This window comes from Oryctolagus cuniculus, chromosome 14 (genome assembly GCF_964237555.1).
Source record: "Oryctolagus cuniculus chromosome 14, mOryCun1.1, whole genome shotgun sequence".
Lineage (NCBI taxonomy): Eukaryota > Metazoa > Chordata > Mammalia > Lagomorpha > Leporidae > Oryctolagus > Oryctolagus cuniculus.
The window spans coordinates 88,861,100-88,871,668 of NC_091445.1; the positions used below are offsets into that span (position 1 = coordinate 88,861,100).

At 38.7% G+C, this 10,569-nt stretch overlaps 1 non-coding gene across 1 annotated transcript; it reads left to right on the forward strand.

The window, feature by feature from the left end:
- Positions 1-3,063: 3,063 nt before the first annotated feature.
- Positions 3,064-3,170, forward strand: LOC127492909 (U6 spliceosomal RNA). The gene has a single exon (XR_007922727.1). It is a non-coding gene; the product is annotated as a U6 spliceosomal RNA (small nuclear RNA).
- The last annotated feature ends 7,399 nt before the right edge of the window (positions 3,171-10,569 follow it).

Consider the following 10,569-nt stretch of genomic DNA (forward strand, 5'->3'; position numbering starts at 1 on the left):
AAGACGTGTACATGAATTTTCAAGCAACTTATTTGTAATAGCACCAAATAAGAAATAACTCAAATATCCACCAACAAGTAAATGATAAACACACTGTGGTATATTTATACAGTGGAATACTTCTCAGTAACTGAAAGGAATGTACTCTTGATATATACAATAACATGGATAAATCTCAAAAAGATTTCTATGAATGAAATAAACAACATAAAAATAATTACTTACAGACTTCTAGAAAACACAAATTAATCCATAGTGATAAAAGTCAGATCAGCAGTTGTTTGAGAACAAAGAAAGGAAGTGAGGGGGCAGGAAAGACAGAAGTCACAAAGGCATCTACAAATATCTATTATCTCTTTCCATTTCCTAGTAATGTTTGTAAGTAATAGATATTTTCATTATTTTGATGATGGTGATAGTTCTAATGTGTGTGCACAGGACTGAACTTATCAGCTATGCACTTGAAATAGCTCAGGTTATAATGTCAATTAAAAAGTCACTATGCCCATAGAAATTTTTCAAAGTTCTGGAAATAGCAATAAAACAGATAAACCACTGAAAAACTGGTCATGAAATAAAAAGAATCAAGCAGGCAGTATTTTAGAAATGAAAAATTATGCATAGTGATAGGAAAAAACATACAATGTAGGAAACATTAGAAATTATTGAAGTTCCAAATGCATAAGATGAAGTTTTATAAAAAATATATGTGGAAGCACATCAAATAGCTTTGTGGTAAATGAATGTTATAAAAGTTACATAATATTAATAGATAATTTTGCTCGATCAATTATTAAATATGTAGTTATTCATTAAAAAAATCTTCATCTCCAGCCCAAAAGGAACCAGACCTGGATGGTTTTAAAGACTTCTTTTGTCAAAACTTCAAGGAAAAGATCATCATCTTCACTTTTTCCAGACAACAGAAAATTGAGAAAATTCTTTTTATGAGTTTTTGTATCTCGAGTTATAGAGCAAGAAAAATACAAACAAACCTCACAGAGAAACAAAAACCAAAATTCTACAAGAACTAATAATAACACAGTTTTAAGACATATTTCACCATAACCAAATAAGAGTGTATTATGACTAGAACAGAATTTAAATACCCAGAATTCTCACTCACTCTGCTGAATATATAATAAAAAATATCTTGTGATCAACTCAACTGTAACCATAAAGCTCTTTCATAAATTCAACAGCTGGCATTGTGACAGCATGTGAAGTCATTTCTGGGCATGCCCACGTCCCATATGGAACACTGGCTGGAGTTCCAACTACTCCACTTCGAGTACGGCTTCCTGCTAATGCAACTGGGAAGACAGTAAATGGTAGCTCAAGTGCTTGGGCTCCTGCCCCGTACATAGGAGACACTTATGATGGAATCCCAGGCTTATGATTTTGACCTGGCCCAGCCCTGGCTGTGGTGGACATTGGAGGAGTGAATCAGCAAATGGAATATCTCTCTTTCTCCTTCTCCCTCTCTCTTTCTGTCACTCTGTCTTTCAAATACATAAGTAAATAAACCTTTAAAAATTAAGTATAAGTTAATGATAAAAGTTAAATTAGAGAAAAAAGGAAATATGCTAAAACTGAGCCATAAATCCATTATTAACTTCACACACTTAACTCCAAAACTTCAAAAACATTGTCTTTCTTTTCTTTTCTTTTTTTTTTTTTTGACAGACAGAGTGGATAGTGAGAGAGAGAGAGAGAGAGAGATAGAAAGGTCTTCCTTTTGCCGTTGGTTCACCCTCCAATGGCCACCACGGCTGGCACGCTGCAGCCGGCGCACCGCGCTGATCCGATGGAAGGAGCCAGGTGCTTCTCCTGGTCTCCCATGGGGTGCAGGGCCCAAGCACTTGGGCCATCCTCCACTGCACTCCTGGGCCACAGCAGAGAGCTGGCCTGAAAGAGGGGCAACCAGGACAGAATCTGGTGCCCTGACCGGGACTAGAACCCAGTGTGCCGGAGCCGCAAGGTGGAGGATTAACCTATTGAACTGCGGCACCGGCCCAAAAACATTGTCTTTCAAGTAGGAATAGGATAGATGCTTGCTGTCATCCTGGCTACTCAATACTCTGCTGGAGGTCCTAGAATATTCAATATAACATTATAAAAATGAAGCTTAAAGTTTCAAAATAAAGAATGGCAAGCTGTCATATGTAAAATACGAGTACATAAAAAAAACCAAAGTGACCCAACAAATTATTACAACGAATAGGAGACCTTGAAAAGCTTGTAGGATGTATCAACATATAAAAATGGAAGAGCTCTCTAGTACACCCAAAATAACTAGAAAAAAAATGCATTAGTAGTGATAGCAAGAAAGAATGTATGGTGCCAAGGAACAAATTCATAAAACAATTTTTTATAAGACTATCATCCAGAGAATTTTAAAACTTTAAAAAAGAAAAACCTACATTATTAAAGAGATACACCCTACCAGAGTTCAGAAAGACTCTGTCACAGAGCTGTCACCTTTTCCTAATTTATCTATGAATTTCATGCAATTTCAATTAAATTTACAAAATGAGTTTTCATGAAATGAGCAGTTTAACTAATATGGAAGGATAGACTTTACATTTTTTAACAGATTTGTTTATTTATTTGAAAGGCAGAGTTACAGAAAGGAAGAGGCAGAGAGAGAGAAAGAGAGAGAGAAAGTCTTCTATCCACTGGTTCACTCCCCAGATGGCCACAGAGGCTGGAGAAGCACTGATCCAAAGCCAGGAGCCAGGAATTTCTTCTGGGTCTCCCACATGGGTTCAGGGACACAAGGACTTGAGCCATCTTCTACTGCTTTCCCAGGCTATAGCAGAGAGCTGGTCAGGAGTGGAGCAGCCTGGACTCAAACCAGCACCCATATGGGATGCCAGCACTGCAGGCTTTGCCTTTACCCACTATGCCACAGCACCAGCCTCTACATTTTTAACAATGAATAATAAGCAAGAAGCATTTGCCCTTCCACTTTATTAGATCTATCATAGATTCCAAGATGACAGAAGGGAGGGAGCTTACTGCTCTAGTATAGGGAAGATAGCTAAAAAAAAAAAAAAAAAAGTGCTCGCTTCGGCAGCACATATACTAAAATTGGAACAATACAGAGAAGATTAGCATGGGCCCTGCACAAGGATGACATGCAAATTCGTGAAGCGTTCCATATTTTTCTGAAGGCATGGAGAGGGAGAAAGGATTAGAAGGCCTTTTTAGTGAGATACTAGCAGAAAATTTCCCAGGTTTGGAGAAGGACAGAGACATCCTAGTACAGGAAGCTCATAGAACCCCTAGTAAACATGACCAAAAGAGATCCTCACCACCACACATTGTAATTAAACTCACCGCAGTGAAACATAGAGAAAAGATCCTAAAATGTGCAAGAGAGAAACGTCTGATTACTCTCAGAGGATCTCCAATCAGACCCACAGCTGACTTCTCATCAGAAACCCTACAAGCTAGGAGGGAATGGTGAGATATAGCCCAGGTACTAAGAGAGAAAAACTGCCAGCCCAGAATATTATATCTGGCAAAGCTCTCATTTGTGAATGAAGGTGAAATAAAGACCTTTCACAGCAAACAGAAATTGAAAGAATTTGTCGCCACTCGTTCAGCCCTGCAAAAGATGCTTAAATATGTGTTATACACAGAAACACAGAAACACGGTCATCAATATGAAAGAAGGTAAACGAAGGAAACCTCACAGCAAAAGATCACAGGAAGTTCAAAACATATATTAGAAAACAGCTTTGGCAAATGGCAGGGCAAAGTTACCACTTATCATTAGTCACATTGAACGTGAATGGCCTGAACTGTCCAGTTAAAAGACACAGATCGGCTGATTGGGTCAAGGAATAAAACCCATCTATTTGCTGCTTACAAGAAACACATCTTTCCAACAAAGATGCATGCAGACTGAAAGTGAAAAGTTGAAAAAAGATATACCATGCCAACAGAAATGAAAAAAGAGCGGGCATAGCCATCTTAATATCAGACAACATAAACTTTACCACAAAAACTGTTAGGAGATACAAAGAGGGGCACTATTAATGATTAAGGGATCAATTCAACAGGAAGATATAATGATTATCAATGTATATGCACCTAATTACAGGGCACCGGTTTATTTAAAAGATCTGTTAAGGGACTTAAAGGGAGACTTAGACCCCAATACAATAGTACTTGGGGACTTCAATACTCCACTCTCAGAAATAGACAGATCAACCAGACAGAAAATCAACAAGGAGACAGTAGATTTAAACGACATTATAGCCCAAATGATCTAACAGATATCTACAGAACTTTCCATCCTACATATTAAAGCATTTACATTCTTCTCAGCAGTACATGGAACCTTCTCTAGGATTGACCATATACTAGGCCATAAAGCAAGTCTCAGCAAATTCAAAAGAATTAGAATCATACCATGCAGCTTCTCAGACCATAAAGAAATGAAGTTGGAAATTGGCAACTCAGGAATCCCTAGAGCATATGCAAACACATGGAGATTGAACAACATGCTCCTGAATGAACAATGGGTCATAGAAGAAATTAAAAGAGAAATCAAAAATTTTCTGGAAGTAAATGAGGATAACAGCGCAGCATACGAAAACTTATGGGATACAGCAAAAGCAGTGTTAAGAAGAAAGTTTATATCAATAGGTGCCTACATCAAGAAATTGGAAAGGCACCAAATAGATGAGCTTTCACTGCATCTCAAGGATCTAGAAAATCTTCAGCAAACCAGACCAAAATCTAGTAGGACAAGAGAAATAATTAAAATCAGAGAAGAAATCAACAGGATTGAATCCGAAAAAAAAAAAATACAAAAAATCAGCCAAATGAGGAGCTGGTTTTTTGAAAAAATAAACAAAATTGACACCCCACTAGCCCAACCAACTAAAAAAAGAAGAGAAAAGACCCAAATCAATAAAATCAGAGATGAAAAAGGAAACGTAACAACAGACACCACAGAAATAAAAAGAATCATCAGAAATTACTACTAGGACTTGTATGCCAGCAAACAGGAAAATCTATCAGAAATGGATAGATTCCTGGACACATGCAGCCTACCTAAATTGAACCAGGAAGACATAGAAAACATAAGCAGACCCATAAGTGAGACAGAAATTGAAACAGTAATAAAGGCCCTCCCAACAAAGAAAAGCCCAGGACCAGATGGATTCACTGCTGAATTCTACCAGACATTTAAAGAAGAACTAGCTCCAATTCTTCTCAAACTATTCAGAACAATCGAAAAAGAGGGAATCCTCCCAAATTCTTTCTATGAAGCCAGCATCACCTTAATTCCTAAGCCGGAAAAAGATGCAGCGTTGAAAGAGAATTAGAGACCAATATCCCTGATGAACATAGATGCAAAAATCCTCAATAAAATCTGGCTAATAGAATGCATCAACACATCAGAAAGATCATCCACCCAGACCAAGTGGGATTTATCCCTGGTATGCAGGGATGGATCAATTTGCACAAAACAATCAATGTGATACACCACATTAACAGACTGCAGAAGAAAAACTATATGATTATCTCAATAGACGCTGAGAAAGCATTTGATAAAATACAACACCCTTTCATGATGAAAACTCTAAGCAAACTGGGTATGGAAGGAACATTCCTCAATACAAGCAAAACAATTTATGAAAAACCCATGGCCAGCATCCTATTGAATGGAGAAAAGTTGGAAGCATTTCCACTGAGATCTGGTACCAGAAAGAGATGCCCACTCTCACCACTGCTATTCAATATAGTTCTGGAAGTTCTAGCCAGAGCTATTAGGCAAGAAAAAGAAATTAAAGGGATACAAATTGGGAAGGAAGAACTCAAACTATCCCTCTTTGCAGATGATATGATTCTTTACTTAGGGGACCCAAAGAACTCTACTAAGAGACTATTGGAACTCATAGAAGAGTTTGGCAAAGTAGCAGGATATAAAATCGATACACAAAAATCAACAGCCTTTGTATACACAGGCAATGCCATGGCTGAGGAAGAACTTCTAAGATCAATCCCATTCACAATAGCTACAAAAACAATCAAATACCTTGGAATAAACTTAACCAAGGACGTTAAAGATCTCTACGATGAAAATTACAAAATCTTAAAGAAAGAAATAGAAGAGGATACCAAGAAATGGAAAAATCTTCCATGTTCATGGATTGGAAGAATCAATATCATCAAAATGTCCATTCTCCCAAAAGCAATTTATACATTCAGTGCAATACAAATCAAGATACCGAAGACCTTCTTCTCCAATCTGGAGACAATGATGCTGAAATTCATATGGAGACACAGGAGACCTCGAATAGCTAAAGCAATCTTGTACAACAAAAACAAAGCTGGAGGAATCACAATACCAGATTTCAGGACATACTACAGGGCAGTTGTTATCAAAACAGCATGGTACTGGTACAGAAACAGATGGATAAACCAATGGAACAGAAAAGAAACACCAGAAATCAACCCAAACATCTACAGCCAACTTATATTTGATCAAGGATACAAAACCAATCCCTGAAGAAAGGACAGTCTATTCAATAAATGGTGCTGGGAAAACTGGATTTCCACATGCAGAACTATGAAACAAGACCCCCACCTTTCAACTTTCACAAAAATCCACTCAACATGGATTAAAGACTTAAATCTACAACCCGACACATTCAAATTATTAGAGAACATTGGAGAAACCCTGCAAGATATAGATACTGGCAAAGAATTCTTGGAAAAGACCCCAGAAGCACAGGCAGTCAAAGCCAAAATTCACATTTGGGATTGCATCAAATTGAGAAGTTTCTGTACTTCAAAAGAAACAGTCAGGAAGTGAAGAGGCAACCGACAGAATGGGAAAAATATTTGTAAACTATGCAACACATAAAGGGTTAATAACCAGAATCTACAAAGAAATCAAGAAACTCCACAACATCAAAACAAACAACCCACTTAAGAGATGGGCCAAGGACCTCAATAGACATTTTTCAAAAGAGGAAATCCAAATGGCCAACAGGCACATGAAATAATGTTCAAGATCACTAGCAATCAGGGAAATGCAAATCAAAACCACAATGAGGTTTCACCTCACCCCGGTAGGAATGGCTCACATTCAGAAATCTGCCAACAACAGATGCTGGCAAGATGTGGGGAAAAAGGGACACTAACCCACTGTTGGTGGGAATGCAAACTGGTTAAGCCACTATGGAAGTCAGTCTGGAGATTCCTCAGAAACCTGAAGATAACCCTACCATACAACCCAGCCATCCCACTCCTTGGAATTTACCCAAAGGAAATTAAATTGGCAAACAAACAAGCAGTCTGCACATTAATGTTTATTGCAGCTCAATTCAACAATAGCTAAGACCTGGAACCAACCCAAATGCCCATCAACAGTAGACTGGATAAAGAAATTATGGGACATGTACTCCATAGAATACTATACAGCAGTCAAAAACAACGAAACCCGGTCATTTGCAACAAGATGGAGGAATTTGGAAAACATCATGCTGAGTGAATTAAGCCAGTCCCAAAGGGACAAATATCATATGTTCTCCCTGATCGGCGACAACTAACTGAGCAGCAAAAAGGGAACCTGTTAAAGTGAAATGAACACTATGAGAAGCGGTAACTTGATCAGCCCTTGCCCTGACTGTTGATGAACAACTTAATACGTTATCCCTCTTAGTATTTTTTTGTTTTTCTAATTAATACTTTTGTTTGAATATTGTAATCAATACACAGTTATTCTTAGGTGTTGAAACTTAACTGAAAAGTGATCACTGTTAAATATAAGAGTGGGAATAAGAGAGGGAAGAGATATGCAATTCGGGACATGCTCAAGCTGACTTGCCCGAAATGGTTGAGTTAGAAACATACCAGGGGATTCCAATTCAATCCCATCAAGGTGGCATGTACCAATGCCATCTCACTAGTCCCAGTGATCAATTTCTGTTCACAGTTGATCATAATGATAGGACTAAGAGCCACAGGGATCACATAAACAAGACTAGTGTCTGCAAATACTAGCTGATAGAATAAAAAAGGGAGAGTGATCCAACATGGGAAGCGAGATACACAGCAGACCCATAGAATGGCTGATGTCCTAAACAGCACTCTGGTCTCAGAATCAGCCCTTAAGGCATGCAGATCTGGCTGAAAAGCCCATGAGACTCTTTCAGGAATGGAAAGCCAAGACACTCTGGTAAAGAAAAAAAAAAAACACCTAAATGAAAGATCTCGGAAGTGAGATCCCAGTGGAAAGAACAGGTCATCAAACAAGGAGGTACCTTTCTCTGAAGGGAGGAGAGAACTTCCACTTTGACTATGACCTTGTCTAAATATAATCAGAGTCGGTGAACTAAAAAGGCTTCCATAGCCTTGGCAACTCATGACAAGAGCCTAGGGTGATTACTGATGCCATAAACAAGAGTGTCAATTGGTTAAGTCAACAACAGGAGTCACTGTGCACTTACTCCTCATGTAGGATCTCTGTCCTTAATGTGCTGTACATTGTGATTTAATGCTATAACCAGTACTCAAACAGTATTTTTTACTTTGTGTTTCTGTGTGGGAGCAAACTGTTGAAATCTTTACTTAATATATGCTAAACTGATCTTCTGTATATAAAGAGAATTGAAAATGAATCTTGATGTGAATGGAAGGGGAGAGAGAGCATGAAAGGGGAGGGTTGCAGGTGGGAGGGAAGTTGTGGGGGAGGAAGCCATTGTAATCCATAAGCTGTACTTTGGAAATTTATATTTATTAAATAAAAGTTTAAAAAAGGATAGAGATAGCAATATGAGGAAATATTGAGAAAACTGCAGAGGAAACTCCACTCAAATCAGGCGGACATTGTAGATCTACATGGAGGGTGTGGATGTGCACAACTCAGGATCCTAGCAGCCAAAAATCTCAGCACCAGCTTTGGAGAATGAGGTGAGACCAGATTGCAGCAGCCCAAGCCACTGGCAATAATTTAATGGGAGGTGCCTGGCATGAGTCTAGCTTGGAGCCCAGTGGGTGACAGTGTACCTGCCAATCTAGAATAAGAAAAGCTGTGGGGAGGCATGCTTCTCTCTCCCCAATCATCCAGCACGGGTATTCGGTAACTAGCTGAGAGAGGGTGGGCACCATTTTGGACATACATAACAGCTGCACCAGCTTCTGTGCCAGCACCCATCAACCAGCTGAGAGGAGACATCTGAGTCTGGCTGGGAGCCTTAGCAGAGGGCTCGGTGCTCTTGACTGTGGGAGACTTATGTGCTGGGATGTACTGTGAAACCACTGTAGCTACATGGGACAGTGCAGCATGTGGCTTCATTTCTGGGCAGAGACTGTGGGCAGCTCCACATGCTCAGGTCTCCCTGATTGTCCGGCGGGAGTCATTGCTGTGGAATCCATGCCCACAATGAGGACTTCACAGGTCCTGCATCTGGTTCCTGTGGCAGTACGGATGAATACTGTACCCACTGGGGCTAGCACATGGGCACTGGTCTCCTTGGAGGAGAAGAGGTGAGTGTGAGACTATGCCAACAGAGATGTTCAAACTGTCCTCTCTGATTAAAAGAGAGAAGAATACCACACCCAACTTGGGTGCCACCTTAGACAGTCCCCTCACCCTGGAGCACTGAACAGAGCTCCCAGGCCACACCCAGCATACTCCTCTGGGTATTCACTGAAAAAACAGACACTCCACTAAGACATAGAGGCATAGTTCAAAGGTAAAATCCATTAAGGGAAAAAAATAAATCAAGTATCTCCACAAATACCTAGAAGTAAACATAGAAATTCAAGAAACAAGAATAAAGAAGACAACATGACACCCCTCAAAGGAATACAACACTTCAATACCAGAATGTGAAGATGAAGAGACTGAAGAAATGCCAGAAATGGAACTCAAAAAATTGATCGTAGGATTATTTAGAAGTAATCTGAAGCAAATACATGAATTAAAGAAATCCATACATGACATAAATGAAAATTTTGTCCACTTTGTTGAAATTTTAAAAAGAAATCAAAATGAAGCATTGGAAATGAAGAATTCAATAGATCAAATAAAATAGATTAAAAATTATCAAAATTAGAAATGAAAAGGGAAATAAAAGAATAAAATAAAAAGAATCATCAGAAATTACTACAAAAAACAGTATGCCAACAAATCGGGAAAGCTGGAAGAAATAGATTGCTGGACACATACAACCTACCTAAATTGAGCCATTTAGACCTAGAAAACCTAAACAGACAAATTGGAAATTGATTCAGTAATAAAGACCCTCCCAACAAAGAAAAGCCCAGGACTGACGGCTTCACTGCTGAATTCTACCAGACAGTTAAAGAACTAACTCCAATTCCTCTTAACCTACTCAGAATAATAAAAAAGGAGGTAATCTTCCCAAACTCTTTCTATAAAGCCAGCAGCACCTTAATTTCTAAGCCTGAAGAAGATACAACATAGAAAGAGAACCACAGACCAATTTCTCTGATGAACATAGACATAAAAATTTTCAACAAAATACTAGCCAATTGAATCCAACAACACATCAGAAAGGTTATTTACCCAGACTA